The sequence below is a fragment of the Pseudopodoces humilis genome, chromosome 2, assembly GCF_049639895.1.
Source record: "Pseudopodoces humilis isolate 2021_Gansu_Grassland_sample_001 chromosome 2, ASM4963989v1, whole genome shotgun sequence".
Classification (NCBI taxonomy): domain Eukaryota; kingdom Metazoa; phylum Chordata; class Aves; order Passeriformes; family Paridae; genus Pseudopodoces; species Pseudopodoces humilis.
The window spans coordinates 32582556-32600114 of record NC_142201.1 but is presented as its reverse complement, the minus strand read 5'-3'; the positions used below and the strand labels follow the sequence as shown (position 1 = coordinate 32600114).

Genomic DNA, 17559 nt, shown 5'->3' with positions numbered 1-17559 from the left:
AGCTAGATATGGGAGAAAAAAAAATCCTTTAATCCTTCATGTTGTTGAAACAGTAATTCCTAGTTAATTAGTTTGCAAATTTTACTTATTTTATGTGAAAGACCCTATGAGATTTTGCTGTTTCACCCAATTTTCTGCTTAGGGATTAATGTTGCATTCTGCAGAGAGACTTTGAATTTTGTAGACAAGTGATGCCTGCATGCTGTTTATTCAGCCAGCTTCCAAGATTTGCTCAGCTCTCATCATAAAAGCACAGTGGAAAATCTGGCTCTGGAAACATTTACTGATTCTAGTCATGGACATTATCAGTGCTTAACTTTCTGTGTGTCAGTAGTACTTGGCTGACAAATTCCCTTCAATAAGTCAGTCTCATGGCATTCCTTTTTCTTCAGAGCCACAGGAAAAAACCCAGGTCCTGTCTTTTAGAGTGCATGCCCTGTGATGCCACCAGAACCTTTCCATTGGTCCCCTGGCAGTTGTTAAGATGGTTATTTAGGAGAAAAAAAGTTTTTTACATGAGATATGCAGTATTTTAGCTGTATATTTACTCAGATTTCCTTGTAACATTTTCTGTTTTTTTTACAGAGGAGTGTTGTTACTTGGATTCTGTCCTGAATCTGCTCCTTCTGGACATTTTGGCCTTGTTTTCAAATTCCTGCTTTTGTCAGTTATTTCTGAATTGATTTGAATCTTAACTTTTGGATACTTTTGCTTTTTGTTAGAAGAGACACAGCATTTGAATATGCTTTACTTGCACTTCCGGAATTTCAAGTAAGCAATTTTGGAGATTTTAGGAAAGGTGTAATCTATTCTATGTGTGTATAGATTTAAAGGATTTCTGCCATAGTCTATTGTTTTGTGAATTGTCAAGTTTAGCTAAAGGAAAGCATAAAATACCCAGCAAAGCATGTAGAAACAGAACTTTCTAAGCTTCTGGAGTATAAAATTTTTTGGAAAAGAACACACTCCATTATTGGATGCTGTCACAATTTCATTTCTACCTTTATTTTTTCTCATTAACTTCTGGATGTAGTCTTAGCAGAGTTGCAGCATAGAAGCCCTTATCTGACTCATTACTTCTCTTTATTTTTTCCTGTGGGCTTCTGTTATCTCTCGGCCACATTTTAGCACTGAGTTCGTAAATTCACCAGTGCTTTCTTTGCTGTCTATTTTTTAATAACCCCTAATTAACCACTGGGTCGTTGAGGACCTTTGCTTGTGTCAAACTCTTGATAAAAAAAGTTAGCAACCAGTTGTTGATTGGATGGTTTCCATGGGAGCATGGGTTAAAGATAGCAATGCTAAATTACTGGCTGATTAAAAATATAAAATATTCCTCTGATGTGCTTTTTAATCTTACTAACTAAAGATTTGCAAATTTTTCAGCTTTCTTCTTGTACTACTTTGCACACTTAGAGAAAAACCTTTGCTCACTGGTTGCATTGGTGTTTGCTGGCTGTTGTAGTGTCTTGTTGCTGCACTGTGCATTGATTGCTGGGAAGGCTGCACAGATCACAGGTCTGAGGGCCTAGGGAGCTAATGAAGTTACCAGGGATAAAGGGGCAGGGCTGGGGTGAAGAGTGAGGGGGCTGAATTGTCTAACATACATGCTCTGATTTCTGCATTGATGTCCTGCATGAGCAAAATTAATGTAATTTGTAATTGGATCAAGAAAGGATTTAACAAGTGTTATTGTCTACAAGGGAGTTGGGAGGGCTCTGGGGTGGTTTGGCAGCACAGTGTGCAGCAGGTTTGGAAAGCAGACTGGGGGGACATGGGCCCATTGTATACACATAAAGAGTTACATCCCTATGAGTTAACAATACAGCCTTGGTCTAGTGTTTCAGGGAGCTGGAAAGCGGAATTAGGGAACCCTGCTTGCTCACATCCCTTTCAGATGGTGTCACTCAGCACTAGGAGGGATATGGGAACCAGAGAGCTGCAGGTGTCATCATGTGCTAATAAGTATTTATGAATATGAAGCACACCTGCTGTTCTCAGCTGTGCTTTTGGCAGGACTTGGCACTCAGGAGTAGGAATCTGGCTTTTCCTGGAATTAAAGGTAGGTATGAGTGGCCAGATCATTGCATTCGTGTAAGGCCTTGTGAAGTGGAGGGCTCATAATAGGAGTTACCTGTTTAAGTAGCTGGTGTAGGCTTCCTGCAGTGGGTCAGGTTCTCCCTTTGCTCATTGTGACTTCTGAGATGCTGCTTTAGGTTTGGTCTCTTCTGCTTAAGCTTTCCCAGGTGCTGTCCTCTTCATAGGTGCCTATCTCCTGAGAGCTGAAACATGCATTATTCTACGTAGTGTGGAACCATATAATATTTTTGTAGCCTTGCTGAGCTTTAAACCTTTTGCCAGATACACCATCAAGTCTGTGCTGACTTGCAGTGTGAAAAATCTTGTCCAGTTTTTTAGAGTATGGACAGATGGCTGATATGTTGCCAGAAGATGGATTTAATTTTTAAACTGATTTGTAGACAGTTACCTGCTTTCTTGTATGATGTCCTGTTCTTGAGGTCATTGGGACCATTACCTATCATGATTTTGTAAATACCTTTCTGTCTCAGGTCATGACTGTTTCTTGTGCTCTTTATGAGGATGAAAAATCTCTGAACTCAGCAGGTAAGAAAAAGTAAATGAATAGCTAGATCTGTTGTTAAGCTTAAACACCAAAATATTTGCAAAACCAGAGAGTAACATCACCATCTTAGACACAGTAGACCACAAGATTCCTGTTGAATTTCTCAGGCTGCTGTGGAATGAAACTCTTCTGTGTAATCCTCTGGGATCCTGGAAAAGATTCTTTCATTGCCTTTGGATAAATACTTAAAAGCCCAAAGAAGAAAAGTAAAAATAAAGTGAAATTATCTAGAATTCAGGAAGTAGGCCTGTGGCTGTCCTGCAGCATAGGGCCTTGAACAAAGGTTTTGTCTAGTCTTCAAACAATTGATTAAGCTTGTTACTACCATATTATCCGATACTTGTGTGGTTTTGGTGCAGGGTACATAAATTGCCAGGAGCATGATACATTACTGTTGCAGATCTTCGTAAAGATTTTTGACAGGCATGGGTTAAAATCAGGTTAAAATAAATTCCACCCAATAAAGGATCTCAAAATGCCAGTTAGTCTGGCCTGATGAAAACCACACCTAACTTCCAGAGGCTAGGATATCAGTTAGTGAATTGGATTGATTTGGAATGTGTAGATACGTGTATCTTTAGCTACACCTAGAAGGTCTGTATTCAGTGTAGCAGGGATCATTGAGAAGGACGAATACAGTAGAGGGAGAGGAAGGTCATGGAGACCTCCTGAACATCTTTAATCAAGTACTGTCATTGCACTACTTAAGTTCCACTTAAGTTTCCACAGAAAGAGCAGGGAGTTGTGAGGCCATTACACAATTAAATCAGGCATCTGGAATGGTATTAGGTGGCCTCACTTAAAATGGTTCTGATAGGGATGCCACATGTTACATGAGACCATAGACTTTCAGATGGTAAAATGTGATTGTCTAATTCCTATATCAAATAATAGAAAAAAGCAACACAGATCTTGAGTAGCTGTGTACCATAATCTACTTTTTTTTTATATGATGTTATGGGTTATTATAAACTGATGTATAGGAATGCTAATAAAAAGCAGATTGCCTCAGCAGTGGGGAAGCAGCTCCTTTGCCCAGTCAGGTATTTAGATGAAAATAGCAAGATGTGGGGCATCAGCCAATCCTTAGGACAAGCTGTTGTTTCCTGGACAGGATGGTGGTGCTTGGCAGTCTTGCTTTCATACAAAGCAGCAGTTCCTGGCACTAACTGGCTTTCAGCAAGTAGGGGAGCCACAGTGGTGGTCTAGCTTGGGACAGACTGGAAGACTATGAAGTATTGCCCATGTGGGGTCAAGCTGGTGTTGATCAGATCTCATGGGGAGCTTCTGACTTTGCTGTCCTTGCTGCTCTGTTGTGGCCCCGTAAGAGATGTGTCTCATTGCTGACGTAAGCCGAGTGGTTGCATTAAGACAAGGCTGTTCTGAATTTGCACTTGCTCACAGCAAGGAAACAAAACTAAGTCTGCATTACAAAGGCAAGTAATTTACTTAATCAAGCTCCTTGGGTCAAGTAGAGTTTTTAGAAAAGGGCATAGGATGGATAGCATCCTGTGGATTGGAGACAATCAGGTATCATGTTAGAAATGGAAGGATCCAGCTCTGGTTGTATATTACACATTTGCTTGAGCTGGGTTAAAAAGTTAGGCTGATAAGAAGCTGCGATGGTTGAAAGGATTTGAAATGAATTAATTTGGTATATGCACTTAAGATGTTTACGAATATATACAGACAGAGAAGAATAGCAGCCATGTCCTAAAGAATTGTTTCATAGAAAAGACTATGTTCCAGTATTAGGAAAAAACATGGCTATGAGGATGTGTCTGATATGATGAAATAGTAATGATAACATCTTGCAATGATGTATAACTTCTCCACAAGCTGTGGAAATTCTTGATGATATGGAAAGGGGGGAATAATTGGATTGGATCATACTTGAAATAACGAAAACTGTAGGTTTATCACCTTATCCCTATTCTTCACAGGCTTTCTTTTATATGCTATTACAAAATGGTTATTTAAAGAAACTTGAGGCGGTGCAGACTTTTTGGGCAAAAACCCAACTACCAATAATTGAAGTAAAACACTTCTGTTCTCAGCAAAAAATCATATTGCACAGTGTCCCCTGAACAGCTGTTGAAAACAGAGCCTTAGAAATGCTTGCTTTGGCAACAGTGTGCTGTCTGATTATGATTAGAGAGTCTTTTCAAGAGTAAATAAAATGTTGGATGCAACTTAAAGTAGACAAATACAAGCAATACAATCAAAAGTAGGTTTTGATGAAAAAATGTTTGGAAGTTCCCATGCTCTTAGGTGACTGTTCCCTATGTGGAGTAGTTTGTGAATTCCTTCTGCCATAAAATAGTGGCTGGAAAGTGCAATTTTGAGAAACGTCCATGAAAAAGAACAGTTTCCGTGAAAAATAAAAGGGCAGTTTGATTTTGTGGTGCAGTGTGAAGTTCATTAGATGGAATCTTGAACAAGTAAAGCTGAACTTCAGTGGGAGAACACTGCATGGAAGAAGTAAGAAAACTTTAAAATGGGAAACTACATATGTTTGATGTGGTTTACAGAAAAGTTAGTGGGAAGTTGTCAAATAGCAACTTGCCTATTTTTTATGGTTTTGCTTTTAATTAAGTCTGGTTGTTTCGGATACAAACACCACATGCATGACCACTCTGCAGGATGTTTAAGGTTTTTTTCTCCCTCACGCGATCCCTTTTGATTTTTTAACGTTAGGTTTTTCATCTTTACGGGTGGTGTCTTTCCCTCACCATGCTAGCAGAGTTGTGAAGTGGGAAGCCCCTCCACTGACCTGTTACTGCCCGCCCCGGTGCCCCTGGGGCGCTGGTTTTCTCTGCGGATGCCGGATTGTACCGTCTGGGTTTGTACCAGTGGGCACGGTCGACCTGGGCGTAGATTTGTGTTCCGAGAGACAGATTGCCCCGTGTACAGGGCGTAGGAAGAGTCGCTTTTATTAAAAGCACAGGGCCGGTCCGGGACGCAGCTCCTCCGCCTTCAGCAGCTCCGGGAGTATTCCCGGCTCCCCGGGAGGAGGAGGAGTTGGAGCCGGAGCCTGCAGGGGGCGGGAAGGGGCGGCAGGTTTGGGATGAGGCGGGAGGAGGAGGAGCTGGAGCGGCAGGAAGGGTGTTTCCCTGCGCAACTCCCGGCTGAAGTGAGTCAGACAGGAAACTCCCTGCCAGGCGCGGCCCAGGAGCGGAGCCGCCGGGCCGACGCGACCCTCAGTGGCCGGGCCGAGCGGAGCCCCCGGGCGGGCGGACAGACAGACGGGCTCCCCCCGCCGCCGGGCAGCGCCGCTCCCGGGAGCCGGCGGACAGCGGGTGAGCAGCGCATCCCGGGGCCCCTCCGGGCGCCTTCGCCCCCTCCCCTCAATTCGGGCTCTTCGTCTGCGGGGCCGGGCTGCTCCGTGCCCCCGCTGCGCCCGTCTTGCTGGTAACCGTGAGCCCCGTACTCTTATTTGGGGGTTGTTTATCCCGCACCCGGTATCTGGTGCTCCCCGGAGCTGGGAGGTGCCGCGGGGGTCCCGCTGCTCGGGCGGTGCCCGGGGGCGCGACGGGCAGGGCCGTGCGGAGCCGTGGCCGGGCGCTGCGGGCAGGCGGCCGTGCCCTCAGGCGGGTTGGGTTCCTCAGTGGTGCTTACCTAAAAGCCCTTTTTGGTTTTTATTTCTGGGTGTAAGGTTTAGCTTGTTCTCTCGCCTGCTTGGCCCGTGTGTCTGCAACATTCGAGTGGTCAGAGTTCTGCCTCCTAGGCTGTCTTGCAGTGGGCTAGATGGGAAAAAAAAAAAAAGTAAAAAGCCCTGTGCAGGTTCATCCCACTCGTCAGAGGAAGTAGTGTCTGTCTAAGGACGTGGAATAACTTCCTCACGAGGAACTTGAGAATTATCCAGTAAAAATAACTCTGTTAATGACAGCAGCACTATAAGCTTGAAAATGACCAGATGGATGGTCTGCAATCCCATCCCTCCTGTCTAATGAGAAAAGGTGAAGACAGACATGCACTTCATCTTTCTGAGTATTCCTGTAGTTCACCAACATCTCTGCTAATTATTTGCCTTTCAGTAGGCTCTCATTGCTTTGATATTTATTCCTGCGCCGTTTGATGGCAGGATGGAGTAGCATTTAGACATGTAAATGGTTGTTTGTGCCAGGAAGGCTGTTGGGAGGAAGTTGTCTTTGTGGGATGTAGCCAGGCTGCCTGAAGTGCTGGCTGGAGAGTGAGTATTGGAGGAGAAGGAAAGCTAGCTGGAGGAATTTCTTCTTAATTAGAAGGTCAGGCTTTTCTGTAAACTGTGGGAAATGGAAAGCTTAGGCTAATGAGCAGCTCCAGTCCTTATTGCATTCTGGTTACTTATTTGGCATAACTTTATTATAATCAGCTTACTGAACATGTACATATGCTGTGTTGTTGGGTAGTGTTTTCTTCAAAATTGAGTTTCTAATAATACTGTAATGCAATTCATCAATCTCTGAATTATGTTTTTATTAATGGTACTTAAGGCATTTTATTCTCTGAGAATGTCTGAGCTATGTCATAGAAAAAACATTGCTACTCCTTACTTAAATTCTGATTCTTAAATTAAGTGGGACTTAAATTAACTTTTACTTTTAAAAAAGTGTTGGTTTTTTTTTTTTAACTTTTGTAAACACAAAGTTTCTCCTGTTCTAGTGTAAAAGGCTCTTTAAGCTTTCTCAGGCAACTGGTCTGTGAAGTCTGGCTGGTATAGGCAGCCAGTTGTCTCTGTAGCTGCCAGGAGGGAGGAGGAGGAATTTGGAAGTCTGTACAGCATTGGGAAGGCTTAACCCCAGTATCATCAAAGATTGTTTGGCTTGCCCTCTAAAAAGCATATGTCAGTCTTTCTTTGTAGCAGCTTAGATTTTTATTTTTTTTTTAATAGGGACTATGTACTTGATGGAATATCTCTTAATGTACTTTGGTTTTCAGGTTGTCACAGTTAATTTATGTATTCTGAGAATAAACCTCTCTGAGTCTTAGAAAAACACCCAAATACTCTCCCCCCCCCCCCAAACATCCCTGCTTGAAGAAGGGAAAGACTTTGTTTTATTTATAGGTCTTGGGTTTGTCAGTTTCTTTTGAGGGTCCTGATGTGGAGAGTGGAGTGGTCTATGAATTATTCTCATCTCTGCTAATTTAAAATTTCTCCCATAGTAGATATCACAGTCTTTAAACTTAAAGGGAGGTAAATATCTAAGTTGTTTAAATTTTTTTAAAAAAATATATGTTATAAGAAAGGGAATGTTCCACCAACAATTCAGACTTTTCAGTTTTTAGCTTCTGGATGTGTGACTTACAAAAAAAGCTCATTTAGTTAAATTTAGTTTCATTAAAAGTCCTTTAGTTATGTACCTGTAATATCCAAAGTCTTCATTAACAAAATTCTTGTTTCTTCAATTTGCCTTAGAAATTGTCCTCTGGCCTTAAACCAACAGATTCTCTTGGTCCATTATGCTGACTTTGTAGCATAATTAAGTAACTACCAGAAATCTGTTCCAGCTATGTGTTCCATGTTAGATGTTTGTTTGATATACTCCTTAAGTTTTGTTTAGTGCTTTGTTTATTCATTCTGGGAGAGACTTGTCTTGGAAGGTGGCTTGTTCCCAATGGTAGGTTTTAAAATCTTGCTGTAACTCTCTTGTCAGAATCATCTGATTTTTATTTTTACATTTGTTTCTCGAAGATTTCCAAGATATTCAGGTTGAGGTGGAAATTTCAGAGTGCTTGGAATTGAGCTGCATGGTTGGAAGACAAAGATGAAACAAAAAATCCCCACAGAGCTCTTTTTTGTGGAGACAGTTTTATTCGTCCTCTGGCCTGAAACTGCTAGAACTGCTTGCAATGCTATACAGGAGAAAATTAATTTTAATGCTATTTCCATGCCTGTTTATGTGCATGTCAAGTGAGTTTCATTTTGCAGTTTTTGCCCTGTGTTCTCTGGGCAAGTTCTTCAAGTGGTTCTTTTGCTGTAAATGAGTAAAGTAAGTAAAATACAACAAGTAAAATGAACTTGAATGCTGGGCATCAAATTTTGCCCTGCTGAGTCAGAAGTCAGCTGTGCGATTGACTTCACTGCTCTTCAAACAGTGACTGTGTGAGATTTTGAATTTCCACTGCTTACACATCTTAAAATAACTTCAGCTACTATGGCAAGCCCCAACTTAATAAGCAGTTATGCTTGAATCAAGTTAAGTGCTTGTTTACCTAGGGATGCTACAGGAGTTTGGCACAACCCAGGCGTGAGTGGCCAGTGAACTGATTTGAGGTGGATCCATCCATGCGCGTGGGAATGGGATTAATTTAAACAGTCCTGAGCTTCCCTGTGAACGTGTTCTCAGGGATGAGGTAAATGTAACAGGTTTGTAAATTTTTGATATCTGTAGAACATATACCTTGTTACAAGTGGCCTCTGGCTGACTTTACTCTTGAAGGGCATCTTGCTACTTTTTGGCTACATTGTTATTTGTATCTAGAACAAATAAAGCCACCAACCCTTGTCCTGGTTTTTATGCAGAACGGAGAAAGTAAAATGAAAGAAGGACATTTTGACATTGTGACATATGACTGTATACCTACAAAAACTCACAGCTTGGTAATGGTGCTTTATATTTTAAGCTACATATGTCAGTTTAGGGTTCTTTACTGCACGTCTGCCCTTAGAAGCTGACGTTAGTAGGGCTCGGGGGCACACTTTGCTGTGTAATACTGATAACAGAGTGCGTATTGATTTGCTTTGTCAAAATGTAATTCCATTAATCCACATCACTGCCTTTCTGGTGGTAAAACTAATGTATGATGCATTGATGAGACTTGCCACAAGAAGACAGAGGTTGCAAAACAGCAGTTAATCTTTCTGTCTCTTGGCACCAAAAATATTATATGATACTTAGGGTAGCTCCTTATCTCTTGTAAACACACTGGCAAAAATCCTGAAGCTTGTTTTCTTTGTAAGATTGAAAAGATCTTCTCTGTGTCAGTATGTACTATTTACTGTCGACCTCTATTATGTCTCTAAATATATGTGCACTCACAAATGTGTGTGAAAATCCTGTATTCACACACTTCAGTGTTTTTGGGGAAAAGTGGCTATCTTGGACCTAAACTGTAAAAAGTAGAGTTGTGGTAAAGGTTGGTATGGCACAAATACTCATCAGGCATTTGCCATCTCAGAAGAAACCCCCTTTCCCTCAGGCTGACCATCAGCAGACAGCAAGTGAATTTATAGCTGTGTAGCCTTTCTGCAGAAAGACCATTGTGGGAGAGGTAATTTAAGATTGTGGGCAGGCGAGTTGAGCACAGATCTGGCTTGGGGTGTAGGAGAGGGAGCCCATCTCTCCAAGCCTTCCCAGCTGGTGGTGGTCCCTGCTCCTGAGGAGCAGCGCTTGTGTTCTGCTGCTCTGTCCCTTCCCCACATTTTCTGTAGCTGTTTCATTCTGCCAGACCTCTGCTCCTGCTGGAAGGGATGGGGTGAGGGCAGGGCATCAGTCTGATGGTGAGCTCAGGGAGGACTCTCAGGGTAGAAATCCCTTCATTGCTAAATCAGCTGCCTGCTAGGCACCCACTGTGTGGGACTTAGCCAGCTGTGGTCTGCTGTGGATTTGCAGCCCCCTTAGTCATTACGTGAGGTCCCTGCTGTACTCTTCTCAAAGACTACAGAGAAATAAAAATCGGGTAACACATGTGGAATGGGCACTCCTGTTCTTGCTTTCATCAGAGGTAAATGCCAGGGCAACAGGCTGTTGTGCCCTCCTTTTCCTGGTTTGTGAGTGCTCCCAGCTTACACAGTGTTTTTTTTGTGGGGTGAACTTGCCTGATTTCTCTTTGCTTGAGCCAAATACTGGTAGTATTTAGTATTTTATTATAGTTTAACAGTCTATCTTTCAGCAAGCCTTTCACATGGCTGGTTTTTGCAGATCTGCTTTCTGGTAGTGTTGGTCAGGAGGTAATAGAGTGACAAATAAACTTTTTTAAGCCAATAGTTGTGCATTTGGTGGAAAAAAAATGCCATCCCTCCTCCCCTCCATCCACTGAAAGGCATCTTAAGAATTCAGGCAGTGTAGAGACTTATACTTACTAGATGACACTCTGCAAATGATTAGCAGGGTTGAGTCTCAGTAATGTTCTTATGAATTACTATATTCTAAAGTAAAAGGAAAAAAAATAACGGTACTTTTGGTTTTAGAAACAAACATTTAAAAACCAGTACTGTGGTTTTATGTTAGGATATGAGTCTCAAGAGTTGACACACTTAGTAGTGATTCCAGCTGTGCAAATGACACAAGGTGCTTTTGGAGATTCTTGCTTTATACACTACACCTATACAAGAGATTTGTTTCCAGGGTTCAGATAAAAATATGTGAGTGCTATACTTCATTTTAAAATACTTTAATTTCTGGTAGGGACGTGGACACTTTGTTGGCAGGAAATAAAAATGCTGTTGACCTGAAGCTATTTATAGCCTTCTTTCAGTATAACTCTAATTCTTTTAAGTGGGTTCAGTGATATAAAATCAATAAGGAGAGTACACTGAATTATAGATTCTGAGTGTGAGATTCAGGCAAACTGTCATGACACATGCCTCAAGATAGATGTGAATGCTTGTTAGGTGATATCTGAAGCAAAGCTTTGGATGAATTTTCACTGGAACTGCATATTTTCTTGTATAAAATGCTACATATAGTGAGCTCTTTCTGAGGAAAAAGAGAGCTTAAGAAATTAAAATTTATTTATTTTTTGTTTTCTCTTCTACTTTGTCCTGTACTATTTCCTAGGTTTTTTTAAGAGAACTACTAAACCATGATTTACTTCTTGTCTGATTCACTCTCTCCTTACAGAAATGCACATAATGATAGATTTTTTTAACAGCTTCCGAAGTCTGCTTGGTTTGGTTTTTTTTTTGTTTTTAAATACTGTAATTTTGCAAAAATTGTAGATTATTTTACTGATTTAGATAATAAATAAAAAGCTACTTTTAAGTGTGGATTATACAAATTGGCCTAAAATGTCTTCCAACTTACTCTTCACAGATGAAGCTGTGTAATTTTTTTTAACTGAAAGTGGAGAGTGTTATATTGTTGACTTACCAAGTACCTACAGGTATAGAGGAGTGGGAATGGCAGCAAACAGCCTCCTTTTCAGACTCATTTTATTGAAGCCTTTGTTCAATTTTCAAACTTAAAATAAGGCAACACTGAAGCCAGAGCTTCAGCTGCAGGCTTGCATTCAAAGAACCCACTGGATTTAATTAATGCCTGTTGTGTCATTAGAGGACATATGCTGTAAGATGGAGCTGGATGCAAAATGTAGAGGCACTGTGGCAGGGAGACCTGGAGAGCTGTCCCTGCCTGGACAGCTGCCCCAGCAGTGGTGTGGTGGGTGTCCTTCCCACAGGCAGGGTGTTGCCAAGCAGATTCCCCTGAGAAGCTGTAAGACTGACCCTGGAGCAACCATCTGTGTAACCGGGCTAAGGCAGAGAATGCTGTCCTCCCCTCCCCTGAGAAAACAATTTTGTTTTCCTTTATTTCTCTCTAGTCTTGTGAAATAGAAGTACAGAACTCACATGCTTTATCAGGAACTGTAGTGATAGGACAAAGAGTAATGGGTTCAAACTGAAAGAGATTAAATTTAGCTAAAAGATGTGGAAGAAATTCTTGACTGTGAGAGTGCTGAGGCATTGGAACAGATTGCCCGGGGAAGCTGTGGGTGCCCCATCCCTGGGAGTGTTGAAGGCCAGGTTGGATGGAGCTTTGAGCAACCTGGTCTAGTGGAAAGTGTCCCTGCCCAAGGCAGAGGGGATGAACTTTGTATGGTCTTTAAGGTTCCTTCTATGAATCTAAATAAACAGTTTGTCTAAGGCTGATGGGTTGTGTTGTTGCTTAGATGGAGATCTGAGGACACCAGACTCTTATCTTTCTCTCCATCTTTGAGGCTCATCTCTTTTACCTGTACTGAGTCTTCCATCTGTGGTGCTCAGTTCCCCCATCCCCAGCTCCATTCAGCCCATGTACACAGGTGTGCCCTTTTAGTTAAAGTACCAGCACTCTCCTTACACCAGACACAAAGGGCAGCCACTGAAACCCATGCTGAGCAGACGTGAGCAATCTGTGATGGAAGACTTCAGCCTGAGCCATGCCAGGCTAATTCCATGTGAACTTGCTCTCCTTTCTGGGGTGGTTATTGCTTTTGCTGCTCCCTTTCTCATTCTTTGCAGGATGTTCACAGTGGGACTGTTGTCTTTGCTAAGCAGTGAGAGATCTTTTCACAACTGTAGTTGTAGTTTTCACATGCTTTAAGTGCTGTGCTTCAGTGCTTCAAGTGCTGTGCTTCAGTGCTGTGTGTCTGTATTGAACTTTAGTCTTGTCCAAAGCACTGCTGTGCAGCATTGCTTCCTACCACCCATGCAGTCGCAGGATGAGGAACAGAAGTACAGAAGAAATGCATGTTGAGAACAGCTGCAGGAGAGAGCAGCACCAGCAGAATGCAAAAATGAGTGTGGAGGAGTGAACTGTGTGAGAGGAAAAGAAAGCAAAAAAGAGAAAGGGAGGCAGTTGGTCAGGAAGGTGAAATGGTGCAATTCAAAAGTGTAATACTAGAGACTATTAATAGGGTATGGCAAGGAAGTGTAGCAAGACGGATCTCAGCATACCTAACCTAGAATGAAACAATGCTTGAACCTTTAACTTCATTGCAGTCTGAAGAGAGGCCAAATATTGCAGAAGGGGATTCATTCTGTATGTTAGTTAGTTCACTCAGAACTAACTCAGTTCTGTGAGAATTAATTAGTAAATCAGCACAAACCCTCTCAGCCATCTAGCCCCATCAACAGCAGATTATTTTTAATTTTACATTTATGACATATCTTGGGCTTCAGACTTAGGTTCACAGATAAAGCAAACCAGACAAAACATCTCTGTGAATTCTTATAGCATAAGTACCATTGCAGAGGGGAGCTGCGTGCTGCAGGACAAACCTGGGGGACAGGCCCTCCATCCTTGTTCATCTAAGTGAGATACTTTTGGAGGAGATTTTAGAGGCTTAGGCTTCTCCCATGCCATCATAATGGATTCTCAAATAAAATAAGTGGAATTAACAGAAATATTTTTTTCATTTTTGAAGTATGTGCATCCTCTGCTTGAGTTTCCTACAGAAGTATAGCGTATCACCCTATATTTTAACATCAGTTAAAATCAAGTGGTATCTTCTAAAGCTTCAAGATGTGGAATGATGCTGCAGCTGCATAGTACTGGGCCAGGCTGTCCTTCAAAATACTTGGTTGTTATTGCTGCATCGTCATCATCCACTGCAGATGCTGCTGCCGTAGAATTAGTATGTGCTCATCCATGTGCTCCTGCTGGCTGCTAACATGGCAGGAAAAGATAAATACATCCTTGTGGTGCCTTGCTAGCTCTAGTGGCTCTATCCTGGTGCTATGGTGCAGGAGTGCTAAGTTTGCACTGTGTTGTCTTGTTGTGGGAGAGTTTCTTACTGATGCTGTAAAAAGGAGTAGTTAGTAGATATACATGTGGTGGCAGGCATCAGGAAAGGCAGTTCTGGACTACCCTGACTCACCAGTCTTGATCTAGACTTCATCCAAGGAGCCTGAGACTCCCCCGTTCCTAACCTGCTGTGATGATAGTAGAGTGTCAGACCTTCCTTTTATTGGAAAGTGCTTGAATTCATCCAGGATATTGGAAAGAGAAGTTGCTTTGACCTGCAAACCAATTGTTCTCTGAGTCCTGGTGGTCAGTGTGTCAGCAAGCCATTTCAGCTCTATGACAGCATCCTTAGCAGTGCTGTCCTTCTGGCCTTGTGGGACAGAATTATCCTGTGGGAGGAATGGTACTGACTCACTGAAGTGCGGCTTTTAGGTTGCATTAATGGTGCTGCTGTTGCTTACTGATTCTGCCCAGAATTCAGTTTTCCAGGTGATAAAGCAGGTTAATCACTGAGCATTCGAACCTTGCTTGTACAGTCATAGCACAGGCATTGCTTTTGTAAAGAGATGGAAGGGATGGGCATTGATTGTTGGGATGTTTCCCTGCCTGCAGGGGACAGAAGCTGGACAGGTAGCAGTGCAGATTGCATGAAAAATTCACGTGTGACTGAACACAAAGAGCTTTTAATTTAGGAAGCTGAGACTTAAAAAAAAGAAAAAAAAAGAAAAATCCATGCTATTAGCCTCATGTTCTTCTCCCAGTCTATGCCTACTTTTGGAAGCATGCAGTTATTGTGAGCCACATCACCCTATAGGAATCTAATACAAAATTAATTGTTTCTATTATATGGCTGTTCTTCTGGGACTCCAGTGATGTTTGGATGGGAAAATATAGTGCTGGAATTTTTTTCTCTTTTTCACATATAAACCTTTTTTAAAATTCCATTTGCAGATGTATTTTTGAAAACTTAACAGTATGTCAAATCTGTTGCACAAAGGACTGTCAGCTGCTGTTTGCTTTCTTCTGTCTTTTACTTTAATCAGGCGGGCCAGTAAATGATGTGAAAAGCATTTTTCTTTGCTCCTTCAGCTTATGCAAATCTGTTGCTTAGGAACGGAAAGGAGCTCCAGTCCCAGAAGGAACATCTTAGGCTGATCCGCTTGGCAAAAAGGCAGATTGTGCTGTCCAGAGCACAGAAAAAGAGCATTCAAACAGAGAAGATCCATCGTGTTGCTGTTCTCTGAAGTGCTTTAGCTATCAGGGTGTTAAAATGTTTTCTGCTCAGTCTGAATTGATAGGTAAGCAGTTGAATGGCTGAGGTGTTTGAAATTTAGTTGAAATAGAACTAAAAGGGAGTTTTTGAGAGAGATCTTGGAGGTTTGAAATAAAAATGAATATTTTCCTAATTGCTGTGCTGTTCTTGGAAGAGAAAGTCTGTTCCTTTTGTTCTCTTTCCATTACAAAGGCCCTTTGTGATTGGAATCTCATGGTTTAAATCAAATAGGAACATTACACAGAATACTGAATCAAATTTTTGTAATAGAAAAATTATTTAGTTGATTTTCTGCAATCCAGTAGCATAGAAAAATGACACAATGGGGCAGAAGAAACCTGAAAATGTTGTGTTGCTATAGGAATAAAACTTAACTTCTGCTGCTGGGCTGACCAATTCTATTCTTGCGGGAATGTTGTCATAAGTTGCCATGGAGTTTACTGGGGTTGGTCCTGAAGACCCCAATTCAGCAGGCCAGTCAATCATCTTTTTAAATATACTTTAATTTTAATTTCTTTCCTTCAGTGTGTGGACTGTGGAATTATCTTTGCTTTTTATTTATATTTTTATTTTTTTTGTTGTAAATAATATGCTTCTTTTTACCCTCTTTAATTGCAATACATAAAATTTTCCTGATTTTCATCACAGAATTCTGTCCTTTTAAATAGGGTAAGCTTTGATTTATTTATGCAAAAAGCATTTATAATAATTTATTAATATTTATATTAAATATATAATCATTTATTTTAAGCAAAACCACTTGTGGATACATATTTCAATTAATGGATTGCATGGCAATTTTAATCCTCGGTATCCATGATACTGTATTTTAATTTAAGATTCAACGATTCTACTTTTGCATACTTGGGAAAGAAGAGAGGCAATGTCAAAGGAAGTTGCTGTTTAAAGTGCAGACATGCTTCCTCTTTGTCTTATTTTGAGCCTGGGGACATGTACAAGCACTTGGAGATTAAATGCATCTATTTAAAAAACAAAAATACGTCCAGTGGACTGCAAAAAGGCGTGGGGCATCCCCTCTCAACGTAATTTTTCATTTAAATGAAACACTATTTTCATCTGCAAAGTCAGAAAATATTCAAAAATTTCTGCAGTTCAGCATTTTTTTATCATTGACACTCCACCTTCATTAACTCATTCTTTGGCATGATGCCTCTCCATATTTTTAATATGAAATATGTTTTTTCCACTTACAATTCCAGTGTTGGAGAACTTTTTGGGTTACGTAGAGAATGCTCTTACCAAAACAAATTCCCTGGATGTCCCAGAACTCCTCTGCTTCCTTGGGCTGCATTCTCAAGCTAATATTTGCATGTGTTTTATTGCTGTTGGACATATACTGGTTTCTAAGCTTACACTGTCCTGGGTGCAGCTGGAGATGGGGTGTGCTGAGCACATCTGCTTGTCCCACTCACAGGTCTCTGAATGTTGTGTGGTAACTTCTCCTGCCATGGGGAAAGAGAGAGAAACTGTGCTTGAGTATGGGTCAGGCTTTGCTGATCCTAGCTCAGAGCGTGGTGTGAGGCCCCTGGCTGCCAGCTGCAGCCCAGAATTGCTGATTCAACCCTTTGTGACCAGGGGCCCCAAACTCTTCTCTCCAGCACTGGGAACTTGCCCTGCAGTTTGATGACTATAGGATGTATTTTTCCTGGACTGTTGCAGGCTATTTGAAGTGTAACTATTTGCATTTTGAATGGATGCATGCCAAATTTAAATTCAGTTTTCCGTGTGCTATTGGTTAAATTAAGTTAAAAGATGTGGAGAATTTATTTTTTTTTTCTCCCAGAGGTGTATTTAAGATACTGGTACAGTGTGTAGTGTGGTACCAAGAATGGTGAGGTAAGATCAATGCTGATATTCCTCTGACTCTTCTCACCCTGAGATTGAGCAATGACTCAAATCTTTGGACATTCAGCTCTTCCCATGTGCCTGGCCAGGTGCTGTTAGAGGTGCTGGGGTGAACGTGTCTTTTGGGGCAAGGAGGACAAGGAAAAGAGACAGTAGCAGTAGTTGGGCTGCTCTGAAGAGTACAGGACTTCAGGAGAGGTTTGCTCTGCTGTCGCTGCTGTGGGGATGCTTGTTCAGGAGCAAATGGGACATGCCTCAGTTTACAACACCCTTTTTCAGAATCAGTCTGAAAAGTGAGATGAATGATTCAAGGGAATTTATTTAATCCAACACATTTTCATCTACCCTTA

The 17559-nt window shown here is 41.4% G+C and overlaps 1 protein-coding gene across 2 annotated transcripts in view; it reads left to right on the top strand.

The window, feature by feature from the left end:
• The first annotated feature begins 5786 nt into the window (after positions 1-5786).
• CYFIP1 (cytoplasmic FMR1 interacting protein 1) overlaps positions 5787-17559 on the top strand; it is a 74911-nt gene continuing 63138 nt past the window's right edge. For both annotated transcript variants that reach the window (XM_005516509.3, XM_014250331.2), the window contains exon 1: positions 5787-5943. The gene's annotated coding sequence lies outside the window, so the exon portion shown is untranslated. The remainder of the gene's footprint in view (positions 5944-17559) is intronic.